Source organism: Venturia canescens, chromosome 1 (assembly GCF_019457755.1).
Source record: "Venturia canescens isolate UGA chromosome 1, ASM1945775v1, whole genome shotgun sequence".
NCBI lineage: Eukaryota > Metazoa > Arthropoda > Insecta > Hymenoptera > Ichneumonidae > Venturia > Venturia canescens.
The window spans coordinates 25156913-25175600 of record NC_057421.1 but is presented as its reverse complement, the minus strand read 5'-3'; the positions used below and the strand labels follow the sequence as shown (position 1 = coordinate 25175600).

At 37.6% G+C, this 18688-nt stretch overlaps 1 protein-coding gene across 4 annotated transcripts in view; it reads left to right on the top strand.

Annotated features, from left to right (window-relative positions):
• The first annotated feature begins 522 nt into the window (after nt 1–522).
• unc-13-4A (BAI1 associated protein 3) overlaps nt 523–18688 on the top strand; it is a 66584-nt gene continuing 48418 nt past the window's right edge. For 3 of the 4 annotated variants that reach the window (XM_043433786.1, XM_043433779.1, XM_043433762.1), the window contains exon 1: nt 523–1127. The gene's annotated coding sequence lies outside the window, so the exon portion shown is untranslated. Of the gene's footprint in view, nt 1128–4395; nt 4411–18688 lie in introns of those variants that run through there. The other variant, XM_043433770.1, reaches the window with a different exon arrangement.

The following is an 18688-nucleotide window of genomic DNA, read 5'->3' as shown; positions in this document are numbered from 1 at the left end:
TGGGCAGGTTCTGGAAGTATCCTGAAGTTGACGAAACTAAAAATATTTTTAAATTCGTGAAGATCATCGAAGGTTCATGGGGCAAAGGACATGATCGAAGGAAGAGAAGCCATGGGAATTTGGAGTGTAAGTAGAATTAGACTGAAGAGGCTGAAACGGAAAGTAGGACTTGACATTTAAAAATAAAATTTAATCGATACACTCCTAAACGTAAAGCGATGAAATGGGGTCCGGAATGAGGATTAGAAAGGCATGGAAAATTGAAGGCCTTGAAAACATATGAGAATAGACGTAGAAGAAGGTGCAGAAATTTCTCCGGGGAGAAAAAAGAGGTTAAAAATAGATAAAGTTCTGGTCTCATGGAGAGGGATGAAGAAAGTGAATGAGGGTTGGTTTCTCTCTCTTTTCATCCCCTCCAACGTTATCTCCGATAAGAGGGTGCGTTCGGAAGAGTGGGGGAGCACTCCTATGGGGCTCGACCGAGACACGCGAGCTTCTCACCTGTTTGCCAGGCCGTCAGTCTGGTTTATGCGCCCGGTCATTCGTTGCTTTTGCACGATTTCATCAGATTTTTATTTGTATATCACACTCGAATGCTACAAGTGGTCCCGCGAGCTATTCGCTGTTTCAAACAGCTTTACGAAGATAGTGAAAGTTGTGAGACATTTCTGTGGCTCTTTCGAATTGGTACATCCCATCGTACGAGTGCGTACCAATGTGCGTTTACTTATTTCGAAACGCGGTTATTTTTAACAATAAGCAAAAATAAACAAACCTCACGAAACAACCAAAAATTCTCACATTTTGTCACCCCTTCGCACATTCACGGACTTCCTATTAACTGACACCGAGCACCAGAGAAACGAACAATTTTAGTGCAAACTGCAATGGAACTTTCTTTCGTTGCCGATGCAGTCCTTACAAAAATCTGCTGAGAAGATGGATCGTGTGGAACGTTGAACGAGTGTCGGTAAATTTTTCGGAAAAGTGTGAAAAGCCTGTTGAGCTTTTTAAACTCTAACAGATATATTTTTCCTGAGCTTTATACACGACTCTACAATGTGTACCAATGTGGTCCTCTGATCTCTCGAAGAATTAATCTGCGCAGTTGCTGAGTTGCCGTGCCGGTGAGTTTACATTCATGGGCTTATTCCTGGTCACTTGTTGCCATCATGTTTACGTATTTCCAATGTTCCAGCGACTCGTAGAGAAACTTTTCATACGTGTAAGGAGCCTTCATCTTCCTCCATAAACAGAAAGTTGCAAACATACTAAATAAAGGACCAAAAGTCTTATGCTCCACGATTAAATCTCCACTCAAATTTATAGGTTTCAAGACCAAACGTGTACATCACTCGATCACGCAATCTTCGGTTTCTATTTTTATGACTTTTGTTATTCTCATCATGATTAATGTCGGGAGTTACGATTCGTTCGATCCTCAAAAATGACGTAGAATGCCTCGAAAAATGAGACGATTTATCTAGTTATTTCGTAAACGGGAACCTGCATGGGTGGAACTCAACGATGTGGAGAGAAGGTTGAATAAATGGGTCAAGGCATACTATCACCAAGGGGTGTTCTGTTTCGCGATTGAGACACAGAGCAGGCTCAATGTATAGGCTATGTATTGTTTTACAAGTGGCTGATTCCACCATTTCTCACCAGTCATATATAGAAATGTTTTTCTTTACAACTAATATATTTTGACAATTTTCGTATAGTGAGTAGAGTGCTCTTGGAAGGATTGTAAATTACACTCATCGGTCGTGCCATGGTTTTTATTACCTTTTCAATTTGAATTTTCGCGTTTACCAGTTAACAAATTTCCATGAGTTTTTGTTACAGGAGTTGGAAGAAATAGCTTCGTTCGATAGCATCAAATTTCAATTTGTTTGTTTTTTTTTTTTTTTTTTTTTTTTTTAAAATAAGCGAGTAAAGCAGGTTTGATTGTAATTCCGTTGTACTGGATCGATTCTGTACACTTGATAATGAAATCTACTCCGTATATTAATTGGTTTTTATACACGGAGATAATTGAAATCGAAAAATTACCGGGCGTGCACTGATGGAAGAGGAACCTTGAATGATTGGGCTTATTGGTGGAAAAAATGAAAATTCTTGTTGAAATAAAACGACAATTTTTTTCGTCATTTCGGTTTCACGCGTCACATTTGACTTGATTAAACCCAAAAATCGAAATTATTCTCTGTTTCCAATAGGGCTTCTGATTTTTTAACCACAACCCCCCAGCTAGAATTCAATGGCCTTTTATCCATGCCCATATACGAACGGTCAGTTATGTATTTTATAACCAGCCATTCATAGCTATAATTAACCTGACGAAATATGTAGATTGAAGGGAATTTCGGTTTCTCTGTTCGCCCCGTCTGAGGCGGTTCCATTTCCAGAGTTCGATTAGTTCACTCAGTTCGAGTAAAAATCGTATTTTCAATTAATTTGGAACTTCAGTTAAGTCGAATAATTATTAATATTCGAATGAGAAGATTTTTCATAGAAAACCATGAAAAATTCCGATAAAATCTATTTCTGCATAGACTAAAATTCCTCTGGTGCAGAACAGATTATCCGTTGAGTGATAATGGAACATTACCCTTAAACTATATGCACTGGGTAAACAGGAAATTCGCGAACAATTAAGCGATCGGTTGATTGATGCAAAACAAGTAGGAAATTGCAATTTAGATATATCGAATCTCATCAAATTCAGTAAAGACGATCGCGTAGATAGATTTGCGGGGCTATCAGTCCTGCCAGCTCGAGCTGTGTTTCCGTGAGAAATTTGATTGTTGCTGTCGGATTTCAGACACGTAGAAATGAAAGGCTTCGAAGATGGATTGAAAAATATTTTCTTATTTCTGTTGATAGTTTTTCAATCGAAGTTTTAAGCACTTTTGGAAAATATGGAATTACATTTTAATTCGTCATTTTATTCCTGCGAGGAAAAAAAGTATGGTGAAAAAAAAAGGAGAGAAAACGAGAGTTCGGTCGTGTTATTTATCGATTGTTTTTGTTTTGCGGTGACAAATTCTTCAACAGTTATTGCTGGTTCGTTTTCGACAGATTTCGTTGTAAATTAGTGCATTTATTAAGGCACGAGACGGTACACTTTCCGTTCGGGAAAGTTTCACGAATTGATATTGATCGACTGATTTTGGGTGACTGGAAATGGGTTATTAGTGGCAATGTCGAATAAAACTTACCGACAAGTGGGTCGAACAGGAAAAAAAGTCTGTTAGGTTATTCATCGGAGTGCGCTTGGAACGAGGTGCGTGAACGGGGGAGGAAAAAATCGGGTCAAACGCGAGCTAACGAATGAACGAGGCGTTTCGTAAAGAATTTTCTTACGAGTAAGGTAAAAGTTAGGAAATATTAATTTCGTCAGGTCTGACACTTGGAGTAAAACTTAACGCTCGATAGACTTTCACCGATTCACGTCATACAATGTGGAATAAAAACATGAGTTTCTTTAAAAAATTTGCGACTTATTCATATGCGTGTCGAGGGACTTTACGCTCGAGAATTTATGAAGTTTGCTACGAATGTGTGTTGAAGTTTTAAACGCTCGAGTCCAACTACCCAACTGCTCGTTTTTCTGTTAAATAAATATTTTCGTTCGATAACCATACACCACATTTGACGGTAAGATTAATCGAATAATTTATCCATTGCATACGTGGAATTACTTCTGACCTAATTCATCGTCAGAGATAAGGGCAAAGGAACAAGTTCTTCAGTTTGCCGTTGATAGATAAGATCACGATGTCAAGAGGGAGATTAGAAATACAGTAGTAAGAGACGTTGTTGGTCGGGCACATGGAGACATTTGGAGAATATTTATTGACGAAAATGACGAAAACATTAGCCAAAATGTAAATAATCTTGATCAGAGCGCAAAGTTATTTCCAATCGATTGATTGAACCAGTCTTTATTGTAGTATGAATATTTCAGCAAACGTCAAGCTTCGTTTTGGGAGGTATTTGATCCTTAACTACAAATATTAATCACAAGCTGATTCATATTTTCGATGAATTCCATTTTGGTGAAAAATTCTCCATGGAATTCTCATTTTAGTAGATTTAAATGAGTGCATAGCAATGGATAGAAAAATATTGAAAAAAGTGAGTTTTTGATAATTCAACGGTTGAAATTCACATTTAATTTTCCAGCTGTAACACACATCACGTGTGGCTATCGCCACAATAACCTCTAGAAACTCCCAACGGAGTCCCCGACTCATACTCAGTGAAGATCATAATCGATCAGAGGCATTACTGCATTCAGGAGAGTGAATGCAATTAAAAAGCGTATAATTTGTTCGCCAGTCATCGAAAGAGGAGGGAATTCGCATTATCACATTTCGCGTTTTTGTGCAGCTGACAGAGCCGGTAAGCGATACGTGCAATGGACACTGCGACATTGAATCTCGTTCGACAAATTTTAAGGATGTATGTAAGATCAATTCCGCAGTACATCTATTTATTTTTTAAGGTTATGTCTTAAGTTAAAATGTCAATGGCGAATCATTACTGTTTGCATTTTATAATTTTTGATAAAAAAACTATGTCATTTTGAATCATAATTTACGATTTTTAATAAAATTAATATCCAATTTGATAACTGTGGTCAAGCGCAAGCGAGCCAATCAAATTACATGTTCAATATAGCGGACGTACTAACTACAGAACGCCGCTGAAACGTCAAAAGTTAACCCCAAATATCTCCACAACGACATCGGAAACAGTGGGTTTTTTTTTGCGTGAAAAAATCGATAAAACTTTGAAGTTTAAAAAAAATTTTTTTTTGGCCGTGCGTTGACAACGATTCATACACTTTTTTATCATTTTAGTTCGATTTTGTCAACTTCCGGTACAAATGACACGGATTTAAATGCAGCTTTAATCTTAAATGTTTCTTTTTAACCATCGGCTAAGTACCTTTTTGTTTTTTTCAATCGATGCAGCGTGATCAACTCTATTAAATATTTCAAATTCATAAAAAAATTGACACGTCGATATTTTTTACATACATCCTTAAGGTTGTTGCTAAATCTTTTTAGGGGGGCAAGAGACGAAGATCCTATGCTAATATACTGGGTGACGTCAGCAATGCCACCTTATGGATACTGAATGATCACTATTCATTCGGATGAACAATGCGAAAATTTTCAAGTGTGCGAATGATAATATTAATTATTATTCAGAAATACGCTTATTGCAATCGCTTAAGATTGAAAGAACATTTATTCTCGGTTATTGAAAATTGCCTTGAAACAAAGACAAAGTTTGGCAACGTTGCCTAATTTTTTCGTACTCAGCTGTTGGCTTGGATGCAGGTGCCCTATGCCTCTGTGTACGTGTTACTTGTTTCGCCCAGCGTTTTTGGAGGTTATTATGTCAACGACTGCCTGTCAAGGAATCGCTCCTGTTGGTGTCGTAGTTGCCGCACTTCTACGTCGCAGTCTCATCAGTTAAGCCGATATGATCGTGATGGAGTCGCATATTTTCGGTGATTTCTTGTCATTCAAGTTGGTAAACTATCTGTTCTTTTAAGTAAAATCATTTTATATATCGTCCTGATCCGAAGTGTCGTTTTCCAAATTAATTTCTTCATTAATAAGAGTGATGCAAGCAAAAAAGTGGGAAGATAACGACTTCGCCCCATTAAACCGATGCAATGAGATTATACTCAACTTTGACATTTTATTTCTTCAAAATTAGTTCGGCAACCTCAGTTTTCCTTGAAACAGTACATTCAGAGATATTCATCAACAAATAGAAACATTTTTATAGAAATCTATTTACCTCAAACATTTTAAGCAACAACCTTAAAGCATGTCCGAGCGCTTTTTTTATTTTCTTTAGACTTACGAAGCGATTTTTTTTCTTGTGGGGCTGCATGCTACTGAGTAAAACAAATGATGCTTTCTACATCAAATTTCAACCGGCTTGACAACCAAAATATTGACGCTCCCATGGTCGAGATGGAACATTCCCCTGGCTCAACTTTAGAAATGATTCGACGAGAAACGATTAAATATGCATGAATTCAGGAATAAATCAGAAATGCACGACACGGCTGCGCGCGAAATTGCAGAACTCCAGACGTTTAGTGCAGGGGATCTCTCTGTCACTCAGAGTTTTATAACGAAACTATCGCCAACTCCCATTTACAAGCTCCACGATCGGCCCTCTGTTTCGCCATCGTCGCCTTATCGATGCTTTCTCCTGCATGGTGTTTCCCTATAAACTTCTATTTCCCTATGAATATATAAACTTCTGTAACGTTCTCGATATTTGGTCCAATCAATCGGGTTTTTTTGTTCATTCTTCTCTCGTAGAACCGATCACTCACTTATTCCCGTGTTTTTCCCTTAGCATAGAAATAATTAAACACGCAGCCTTACTTTTACTGAGGAAAATCAAGCAGCAACTTTTCCTCTTTCGAGCACGTCGAAAATATCAACTGTCACGTATACTTCGTGATTATAAATTGATTTTTAAGTAAATTGCAGTTTTGCTCTTGTGTATTCTCAGAAACTCTCAGTAGACCATAGCGAATCTCGTTAAATGTTCGCGAAGAATTTCAATATTGAATTCCGTCGGTTAACACTAATTTTTTATTCTCGTCCAGCAGTCCTTAAAATATTTCATTGCATGCAAACTGATTTTTCTATTGAGTAACGTAACGAGTGTTATAAAATAAAAAATCAATAAGCAGTTGTCCCACGATGTAAATGTAACAGCTGTACGTTCAAGTATCTTTTTAATATAATATTGAAATGAATGTGCGCTGTTAGACACGATTGTGATCTTTGCTGTCGTCCTAATTTCCTTACCTTTCGTGCATCTTACGTGAGAGTCCGGAAAAGTTTGCAATGAATGTGTGCTTAATATCCGAGTGGATATTCTGGAAGCATTCGCGAAGAAAAATGACGGTAGCATCAAAATAGAAATCATCGTATTCGAAACGATGTCGAAGAAGTTGTTGGTTTTGTTTCACTGCAACTAGTAATTTTTTGAATATTTGAATGGGGGCATGGAAAAGTTCATAAACTTGATTATTATGTAGCAGCGTTATGTATTGTAAGAATAATTGAATCTTCGCTTATTATAATAATCATTAAGGGCTATGAACAGTGTAAACGTTGAAATTTCAGGTGTTTTTTGTTTTAAAAATAAAAATTGGTTGGATAGATTCGAATGAAACCTTATACGCATCTTTTAAATTCTCAGAAGTACTGGAAAACATTTTTTATTCAATTTTTTTCGTGGTGTTTTTTTTGTACATTGGCGCGTTGAAAATGGCACCCCTTGAATCGGCGTTGACAGCAAATATAAAAAATTGGACATCTCAGGACAAAAAACCAAAAAGATTCATAAAATATGTGCTATTAGCTATCGCATGACGCAGGGGATTTTCAAAATATTGTTTAGAAAAAAAATGTTGACCATTCGAAGAAAAACAATCACAATTTTTGTGGATTTCTCAGTAGAAAATTGTTTATAGAAGAAAAAAAAGTTATGAAAAAACGTTTTCCGCTTTCCGTTTTGCTGCCAACGCCGATTCAAGGGGTGCCAATGTACCAGTAAAAAAATTTTTCAGTACTTCTGAGTATCTAAAACATGTGTACAAGGTTCCATGCAAATCCATCCAGCCAATTTTTATTCATAAAATAAATAAAATAACAAAAAATAATATTTTGTTTATAAAATAAATAAAAAACACCTAAAATTCCAACGCTTGCACTGCTCATAGCCATGAACAATGGGTTAGCCCACGACCCTGTTAATCGATTCAAAATGTTCCACGAATAATCGAGTGACCACATCTGGTACTGAAGTTACGATGCTTTCTCTTCTTAAGGCATTTTCAACTGACAGCTCGGGTCATAATAATAGGTTCAACTGATTAATGAGCATGCACTGGTGGGTGCACAGTTATTGTACACGTTCGTATGCGTCTGCAGGTCAACCGAGAAGCGGTGATATTCATCAGGCAACTGTCAACAATACTATAAAACGTTTTGGAGCGAGAGCTTAGTGGATTAAACAACCCTACAATGCTGCTGACACACTCACGACTCACTTCAATCACGAAATATCTAGAATAATTTGATGACGTCGGCGTGTATTGTTGAACAGTATGAAGAAAGAAAAAATCCTTTGTCGGACTTGGAACGAACTCGAAATTGATGCTGAAAATTGATTTTGATGGTGAGCTCCAACGATCCGGATCTCCATTGTTTCATCATTCTCCATTATCAACGAATCGCATTTTTCAAATCGACATTTTTCGAATCTCATGCCGTTTATTTATAGTACGTGAAGGAGTTGCAGGTATTTTCTACAAACATAGTTTTGATACCAGTCACATGACATTTCATGAAGAAACTTTCAAACTCGCATGCGTCCCAAGAACTTTCGGTTCTTCTCTGTCTTTTCGACTGCGCTTGTCAATTCGTTTTCTTCTATCGGAAACGAACTTTCAGCATGGAAATTTGAGTGACACGTGTGATACGAGTTACTATCTCTAAAGCTCTAGACCAATTGGCCTTTTTGCAAGGGTATCAAGTGCTTGTGCAAATATCACATACTAGCTGTGCCCTGGCTTCCGCCAAGTTTTGTTGCGGAAATTATTCCAAGGAAAGGTAAAATAAACTGGAACTGCAATAAAAATTTGGCGGTCGTACGTGGCTTGTTTGCCGGTGAATTTTTTCCCTCGAGCGTTCCCGCTGCTCCAACTTTTTCAGCATCTGTTTTAAAGTTTCTTTATCTTTGAGTACGTTTTAAGGCTTCGAAAATCCGGTTCAAGAGATTTCAAATAAATAAGGAACTCTCTTCTCCAGTATTTTAAGCGCTGTTGCTGCTTCAAAAGTTTTTCGGTTAATGGAATAATGAGACACTTTTTCAAGTGTTCTCATAAAAATTTGAACTGATAATAAAAAGCTCCAGTACTTCCGTCATTTTTTCTTCGCTCTTCAATGTTTTTTCGTTCTTGAGAGTTTACTGTCCACCCAGCACACGCCTCTAAATCCGATCAAAATGTTGAACCTCTTCCAATTCCCTTTATTTATACTCGCAATACGTCATCACCCCGCGAGCATAATCCAACTTCCATTATTGAATGAACCGATGGATTGATATGTACAGTTCAACCATCAATATAATATTCATATCAAATGCACCGGAAATGTATTAACGACGAGTGGAGAGCTTCGACAAATAAAATGCTCCACCACTCAGCAGAGAAAACCTTGTAAGTTTGGAGATAATTAAGCTTATCACAAAATTGAATGGGAAGAGATAAATCCCCTGTTCGAATATGGAATTTAATGAAGATGTTCGTCGACATTTTTCATTCGGTAAAATATATTAGGGCCAATAATATTAAAGTTCCAAGCTGAAATTTCTAGCCAACAGTGACCTAGTAATTGCGATTATTCCGTTGCGTATTTTTGGGATTTTACTCATTGTCGCAACGCAAATTTCATCGGGCTATACAGGCAATTTTACGGTGCAAGAATTTCATGCAGCAGTCGCGCACGCTTGATCCGTCTCGAAATAGGAAATGGGAGAATTGTCGATAGTTTTCGAACTTCCACATCACACACAACGAAATACAATTTATTGGCTTGAGCTCACGTTCAAGTGTATCAGGATAAATTGGACCGTGTGTACGCAGTTGCGAGTTAAACCTTCGTATCCGCAATGTGAACGTACGATGGCGATTTCAGGATCGTTGGGTGGCGATGAAATTTTGGTTTTTCCTGAAATTTTTATCTTGGACGGCTTCGATAATTGGACAATTATTTTTCGGGATTGAAGCCTGTGAGAATCAACAGAACCCGTGAAAAAAGTGTTTCGGTGGATTCGAGCCCGACGCAAATTTCAATACCGCAACAAAAGTTAGCTCCGACGAGGAAAAAAGCCTCAAATTTGAAAAATGCAAGTTTGGAGGAGGGCATTTTTAATGATGCTGCTACAAGAGCGACAGATAAGGCTCGAGATTTTTTGCTTGATAGTCGAGAGAATAAAGATGAAAGAAAAACAATAATAAAAAGAGAAGGATTGAAAACAGTGAAGTGAAAAATGCGGGCTGGAATTTCTGTTTGCATGGAAAGGAGATCGCGGAGGCGAGAGAGGAGGAAGAGGAGAGGCGATAATGAGAGGGCAGAGATTTCCAATTTCCCGCATAACCGAGAAACCGCAGGCCCCGATGTAAATTGCAAGCAAATCGACATACCAGCGCGAGATAGAGCTTTTCGACCCGCAACGTTGCCCGGCATTTTTTGTTACTTGTGAAAATGCGACTGTAACGCCGACATTCTTGAGTCTCGAATATGTTTTCATAACAGTTTTATCGAAATTGAAAAGCCTGTTTGCTCAAAAAAATTGTTCATAACAGGAAATCATGCTGCGAAACCGACTCGTTTCATCTTCATATTTGGTGAATATGCCTTCCGCATTTTTCATTTGTTCATCTAATCAAGCAGATCGAATCCTGTATATTCTCAAATGATGTGTCGAGTGAAGGGCAAGTTTCCCAAAACTTTGAGAATTTCGGCTCCTTTGGCGCTTTCCTCTCTAAAATGTTGACCCTGCGAACAGTGGATTTTCACACACTTGGAAAAGAGAAAAAGCGACGAAGAAGAAGGGAAACTGCGAAGCCAAGTTCCACCTTCGCACATTTGCAATTCTACGAGAGAAATCTGAACATCCCTAGCTCTGCAATATGGAAGCTACAAGGAAGGTAGAGCATTCCAGAACCCACCCAGATTAAAGGGAAGATCATGAATCAATGTGTTCATCAATTCGTAAGTTATGGTTTTGCAGGCTGGACTTGAATTTTATAACAATAAATAGCATGGATCGTAGCATGAATAGCAATCGAAGTGTTTGTATTTCAGTTTACTCAGTACTCTCCAGTCATTCTATGCACCTTCCAATAAAACATGGACATTTTGTATTTCTTTCTCGTATATTAGATTTGAAATTGAAACTCAGATCAATTTTTGTTGCAGACCATGGATTTTTCATCCGACGCGTACATCCATGGACACTTAATTTACTGCTAGAGCGATGAATTTCGAATTTTTGAGTTGTGCTACGTATACGTTCGTTAATTGGGATCCCCATTTCCAGTACACGTTGAAGAGCGATGCGCTCTTTGTATCAAAATAAAAATTAAAGAAAAAAACACCACACAATCGTTAAAATTCAAATTATAAGGACACGAAATCCATAGGACAAAAAAGTAGGTCAGAGTAACGACCTGTCTATTGAATAATACAATGGCTTGTGTCAAATCGATATTTTTCGTTCGAGCTTCAATCACGGAATATATTAGTTTTTTCCCATAAAACGAATCTACATATAAGATAGTGTTTTAATTTACCTGTTTTTGACAGTTCAACCAGCAGAGCCATACGAATAGGTTTTCGTAAATATTCATACGAGCCTATTCGACGTTGAAGTTTTTTCTGCCTGCGTATACATCGATTGAATCCATCACCGAAGCTTCCCTCAAAGGATGATTTGTACCCCTGTTGATTGAGCGTATTCATATTTTGAAGGAACTCACGTTCTTATGGGACCTAATTATTCTGAAAATTCGACAATATTGATCCACTCGCAAAGTGTGTCAATTATAGCGGATTATTCGTAATCCTTATGATCAAAATATTGAAATGCTTGAGCCACGTTGAAAGCTCGTTATGATTCCCACCCTTGGAGAATATTTCATTCGAGCTTTTCGTTCATGGAAATTTTTGTTGGATCACAATTTCACCCTCCATTCCATCGCCCACTGTTTATTCCTCGCTTCTGACTGATATTTTGCACTTTGTATAGCCTCAATCTTGCTCTCTTATTGCGGTGAATTTTACCTTCAATCTTAATTCCTCCAAACCGCATTTTCAATTTATTTTACTCACTTTGCATATTATTTTGTGAGAAAATATATTTATCATCCTCCAACCGACTATACAGTGTCATCATTTCATTTCTCCCTTCATTCGATGGTTTTTTCACGCGTGAGTCTCAAATCCCTTAATCTAGAATTCACTGTAGGGGAGGCCGGAGCAAAATGGGGTAAGAAAATATTGTACTTTTCAGAAGTCTCAAGAGTTTCTTCTATTTTTCGCACGGAGAGAAAAAAATAGTAAGAATTACTATGCTGCCATGGCATTGGGGTTCTATATCGCTCATTTTGAAGGTTTTTACCAAAAATATTGTCATTTCCAAGTCAATTCTGAATGAAAATTTTTAAATTGCGTATTTCGCTGTGACATTTTTTCCTAACATGGTTCACCAAGGAAACGTTGTAAAAATTATGTTGACTCGATGATGAACTGTAAAGTAGAATTATTATGCCATTTTGCTATACTTAGTACTGTTTTCACAATTGAAATTTATACAGTTGAACATAGTAAAATTTGAGGAGCTCGAATACAAGCATCGATCATACGCCAAAGTGTTTAGAAATTTACTATGGTTAATAACAGAATTTCATTCGCGATTGTACGATAACATACCGGTGTACATGTATACCGATGTATTTATTTTGACATCACTAATCAATTTTCATCGAGTCGCTTCACAAAAAACGACTACGTATGTTCGTAAGAATTAATAAATATTACCGATATATTTCTATGGCACCACATAGTAATTTTTAGTGAAATTTTCTCTCCGTGCACCCTTAAACACCAGAAAATGTACTGTGAGTCTGCAATTTTGAGAAGAAAAAAAAATTCAAAATTCGGAGCACAATAGAGCACAAAAAGGAAGAAAAAAAGTAATTTTTAAAAAGAAGTGAAAATTGAAAAAATGAAGAGAATGAAGGAATTTAAAAAAATTCTATTTGTTTCCATTTTTTAAAATGTACAAAAAAAGGAACGAACAAAAAAAATTCGTAATTACAAATATTTCGTAATTAAAAAAATAAAATATTTCGTAATACACAAACAATTTGTGTAATTTGGCTTGCCAAGGTCATGAGTGGTTGTCATGCTTTGTTCTTCGCTTAATCAAATAGGAATGATCAGTCACTGTAGAATATAGAAAGATGATCTGAAAACCGATTATAAACTGTGTGAAGCAAGCGAAGGAAATGCTGAACAGCGGATTAATAAAGTGAGCTAATGTTGAGGAAAAATTATTTCCGAGGAAAGTGAAAAAAGCATGCTGCGCAGTGGCTGAGGGAGATTCCAAAAGTGTAAGCTGCTCAATTTATATCGGCAAAATTTGGTGCTGTGCAAGGCAAAACCCTGAAGCTTAGTTTGATCCTTATCGCAGTGACAGGGTTGCGGGATTACCACAGATTTGGTGGAGTCATGCAAGTGGGCAGTTTTTTCGAGGCCCTCCTTTCGTTTATGTTTTTAAGCGAATCATCAAAACCAACACGTAATGTGATTGAAGCTAAATTGCGAGCCTTGCTTTTAATCAAATGGGAACGAAGAGGGCAGAAAACTCATAAATTCGTCGTTGAATTATCGTTATCCAAGATATCAGTTTGTTGATTTCTTAACCACCATGATGTGAGAGAACTAGTCGAAAGGATTTACCAAAGAATCTCGATCTTTGGGCTGGTCAGTCGGGCGACACGCAGCGAATATCTTTGCGTGGTTTTTATTTGCTAATTAGAGTGAATAATTTAGAGATAATAGCGAAGATGGAGCGGTCTGTATCGCGAGGTTGTCGCGTATAAACACTTAATTAAGGGGTTTACCTTAATTAGAATTTTCAAAAAATCGATTTTTTTTTTGCATCTTTCGAAAGTATACATGCATCATTTAAAAGTATCCTACTAAAATTTTATAAAGATCTGAGCAGTCCAAGTGTACTTTTGAACGAAGTTTGCTTGGCTGTCTGAACGCGCTAATACGCATCGCCCAGCAGTGCGGTACCGCGTACCTGCTTTCGTTTAAACGCGTTTTCCTCAAAATTACGTTTTTGGACGACTCGTTGATGAAATCTTTGAACCTATTCAACCGATCCTTACCAAAATCTTAGCACATGTTTTTTATGGCGCGTATCGTACATATTTTTAAATTTCCAGCGGAACTATTTTTTTTTTGCAAAAAACGATGAAGAAAAACGTGCTTTTTCGTAGTTTTTGGAAAAACGGCCGCCATTTTGTCATTTTTTTTAAATAAAAAATCGTATGATATGCGCTATAGCCATTTACCTATTGAATCTAATAAAACCATTTTTATTTCTTTTTCCGATTATCCATTCCAGAGATTTTATCAACAGCGCTCACCCATTTTTTTTCGGACCTGTCTTCTCCTCTATTTTTCCGTACAAAACCGGAGTAAAATAAATATTAAAAAAATTTTTTTGTGTATTTTGAGAGTGTATTTTTTAGGCCCAACACTTTTTATATCCATATTTATAATTTATACCGGTCAAAAAAATTCGTGAAAATAGTCTTTTTTTTGCCCGTCTAATTAGGGTAGATCCCTTAATATCTGTTAGGATTAGTTATTTGCATAAAAAATTCAGTGAAATATTTATTCTAGAGCCGACAGTGATGGGCACGCGCTCGAAATGTGGCTCCGGTGATAACGAGAGTCAAGCAATCTCGGGCGAGATCAATACTTGGTTGGGTGATCGCTCAGCCTGCACCGGCTTACGCATTAATTGGTGAGCGGGAGGCGGATTTTCTGAGATTTCGGAGCATTCAAGTCTAACGTGGTAAAAAAACGGACGCCCTTGTTTCATTCGGATTCCCTCTGTTTCCTTCAGCCCTCGTGCAGATGCAGTAATACAGTGGAGCATTAGAAACAAGTGGCGGTGGAGAACGCGTTTAAGGGCCCCTTAGAATCATAAAAATGGGGGAATTAGAGTAAGAAAATTGGTATAAAGGGAACTGGATATGCTCATGAGAAAAGAGAAATTCGACGTGAAAATAAGAGAAATGGGGATTTAAAAAATCCTCCAACAATTCTGCTCAAATTGGAAAGTCTGAATTTCTCTTTTTTCTCCCTCTTTTATTCTTAATTCTTTTCATCTTGCGAGTTCAACAGAAGGTTCTTCATGGCCTTATTTGTATATATTTTTATAAGAAAATACATGCCTTGCTTCAGATACAGAAATGGAGTTTCAGTTTTGTAATCCCTAATGTCCCACCCCTGCAGAACCCATTTCAAACTCGATCAGTTTGGAATCCATGGCTATACATGAAATATGTGAACAAAAAGTTTGATTGGGCCGCCTGGACTCGATTCATGGTTTTAAGCAGTGTCGAGCGAGCTGAATTCCACTGTGGTCGTCGCATGGACTTATTGCGCGTGCAAACAGACGGTCGCGTCTCGACTGTACTTCTGCACACAAAGTGCATTCCCGCGGGATATTTTTATTTTGCTGAGCATCGTTGACGAAGCAGGTAGAAAACCACATCGCGAAATACATTCGAATTTATGAATCATTCTTGTTCGACTTGTTCGCATTTCATGTTCAGTTTCATTCCCTTTTTCAGTACGTACGTTGACAATGGAGTTTTGACAATCTTTCTCCTTTCTAATGCTCTCGTTATTGTTACCGTACTTGCAGAACGATCGTCTTTATTGTAATGGAGAATCGACCATTTTATTCGCGTATATCGAAAAAAAAGTGAAAGCCAATAGTAATAATACAGAACCTCGTTTATCCTGTCCACATAACAAGGCTATTTACGCATAAGCACATTAGTACGAGTTACAGAAGTGAATGAGAATGTCCTTGACCTCGTTAAAGTTAAAAAAAATAATAATAATAATTCAGTGTTCACAAAGAAGAATAATAAACAAGATCGAGCTGATTTCTCCTCGCTCCAACACTCTCTCTTTCTCTCAATAACTGGAATACAAATCGATAACAGTCCACTGCTCACTCACACCCTGCTGACCTGCTCATAATAGGTCGCTGCTTAGATCCTAGATCTCTCGATGGAAAAATTAGTCAATGCTTTCCTCAAGCTAATGTGCACTCTGAAATTTTCAATGTTTCCGAAGTTTTGGTTCTGATTGGAACGAATGTCAAGCTCACGTTAGAAGAGGTTTCTCGAACGCAATAACAAGGTATAGTCATTAATTACTTATCAATTTTAGTTGGCACTTTTCGTAATTTCATGGCCCCGAGATGCATGACCTTCGGGACGTCTGCTTCGATAATTATGTAAACAGGCTCTTCGCAGGGCCATTGAGCAAGGAAGCGAGGCGATGGTTGAAGTCGTTTTGATTGGGGCTATCGCATAGTTTCCGAAAATTCTCAAATCCATGCGCTGAATGAGCTCTCAATAAATGATGATACTAAAAGAATTATTTCCAACCCCCCAGTCATAAATATCGAGTATCGAAGTGTTTTGTCATCATTTTCGAGTATTAGTAATCATCAATCATTTTATTGTCGTCTCCGAATGACCAAAAAATTACTTTCAAGCGATTGTTTCAAGTCCTGTTATTATAGTAGTTGTCAAGAAACACTTTCGATGGAGGACTCTCTCAGTAGACTTTGTCGAAAGGTTCATTATTCGTGTAGCAATAAAAGAGACTTTAAGCTAACATTAATGCTAAAGAAAAGTTGGTAGAAATAGAATAGAAGATCAAATAACAGGGTTGTTGAGTAGATTGGGTTTCGTATTCGGTTGAAAATTTTTCAGGCAGTCATAATGATTGGTACTACGCGATTTATGGAAGTCTAACGATATGTCACCGCTAGTAGTACAAGGCCATTATCGTCAGACACAATCATTCTCGTTCTGAATAAATAATCGCCACTTGTTATCCATCTTTTTTGTACTACTACGTACGAAGTTAATCATTCGTAACTGTTTTCAAAGTCTAGAAATTCTTCGTCATTGCGGCTGGGTTCGTGTTGTTTTAGCATAAATTGAGTACCGCCCGAATAATTAGATTAGATAAGAAGATTTTGAAGTTATGGCAAAACTCAGGCAATATTTGATCGGAAATGAACGAGGAGTATTTAAATGGAAAATTCATTGGCCTGAAAAGTGGTATTCTGATTTGTTCATTCTATTTTCTCAATAATCGAAATTTCACCGAAAACGTGGTAGCTGCAAAACATTTGCAAACGTGCATCCTTTGACATGAAAGTAAAAAGCCGAAACAAAATATGCTCTTTGAGCCAGCGAAAGAGGATAACGAAAAAAATTGGACGCTTCGATTTTTAGTTGTGTCTACTGTGATGGAAGGAAAAAAAATGATTACCCGGCATGTGTTTCATCGATGTTTACTCGAGTCCTGGATGGCAAGTGTCGGAGAACAAAAAGCACAGAGCTCCGAAGATAATTTATCAAGTTACGGTGGCAAAAGGCGAGGGCCTGGTGGAGGGTGGGCCGCGTTCGAGGAGAAGAGGCGACGGGGTGAGTTACCAGTTGCCTTGTTCACGCAACCGAGCAACAAACACACGTACAACGCGTTTCTCCTGTAATATCGATCGTTCCTCCGGTTCTCATCCTCGCACACATAGCCCCGAGCCGTTCTCAACGATTCCACACACTCGAGTATCTTACTTTTTTTCTTTTCCATCGCATGTTCCCAACAACAACATTTATAGTGTTTTGTTACACGTTGAGAAGTATTAAAAAAATATGATGAAAACCATTCGATGTGGATGACTATTGAACTTCTCACTTGTTGATTCCATCGTTGCAATCATCATCAAAAAGCATCAATCCAGCAAGATTTTCTCCTCGACAAAAATGGAGAATTCAAGGCCTCCTCGAGAGATGTACACGTTTCATCATTCCGTTCATTCGTGTCGGAAGATTTCGACGCATGCGTTTTAACGAAACGAAAACAACCGAAATACTTGACGTGGACATAAAAATAATTTTAGATACTTTGTTTTCTTTTCATTTTTCTTTCTCACAAACCCAATTATTGACTGCTCTTTTTACAGACTGCTTCATTCCATGTTTCGATCTATTTAAAGATTGCGGTAAACTCAACGTCCAAGTGGGCTATGTTTATACCTTGAGATCGATCTCTAAAAATCATCATTCAAATGAGTAATCTTCAATTACGTGTCCGTCTTGATGCAGGTTCAATTGAAGCTAATCAGTAGAATCTACGGTTGCTTAAACCCTAACGTATTATTTTTCTTCGCGCGTTTCCTCGCGATTCAGGATCCCATATCGATGGAATCCTGAACCTCTTTAATGTGTCTCGAGAATAAATTTGACGTGGCATCGCTTCACTCGGCTTAGATCACTTCGAAATTCAATCTCAGAGTTAAACAATCTTCTTACAATTCAATAACAGTGTCAAATGCTTGAGTATTTTCAAACTCGATTCAATAATCGAACAATTTAGTTTGCAGAAATGAGAGAAGTGAATAGAGCGAGCTGTTTAATCGTTACAGGAAACAATGAAGTTGAATTGCCTGACAGATTAAACCAGGTTACAAGAAAATCTGAAAAAGTTGGTCCGTGTGAGGGACAAAAAAGTGGGCCCTCTGGATCGAACTCATTGGTGAAAATAATTCATCAGGATTCTTCAAGCTCGTGGAAAACAGCATCGCGACGTGTAAGAGTGCTGAGGTGAGAAGAGGAGCGAGAGAAAGTGGAGGAGCAAAGTAATCGAGCTCATCCGGTTGAAGCAAAGGTTCGCAGGAAATCAGGAGTTCTCGATTAGGATCGTTTCTCTGTCGCTTTCCCGCT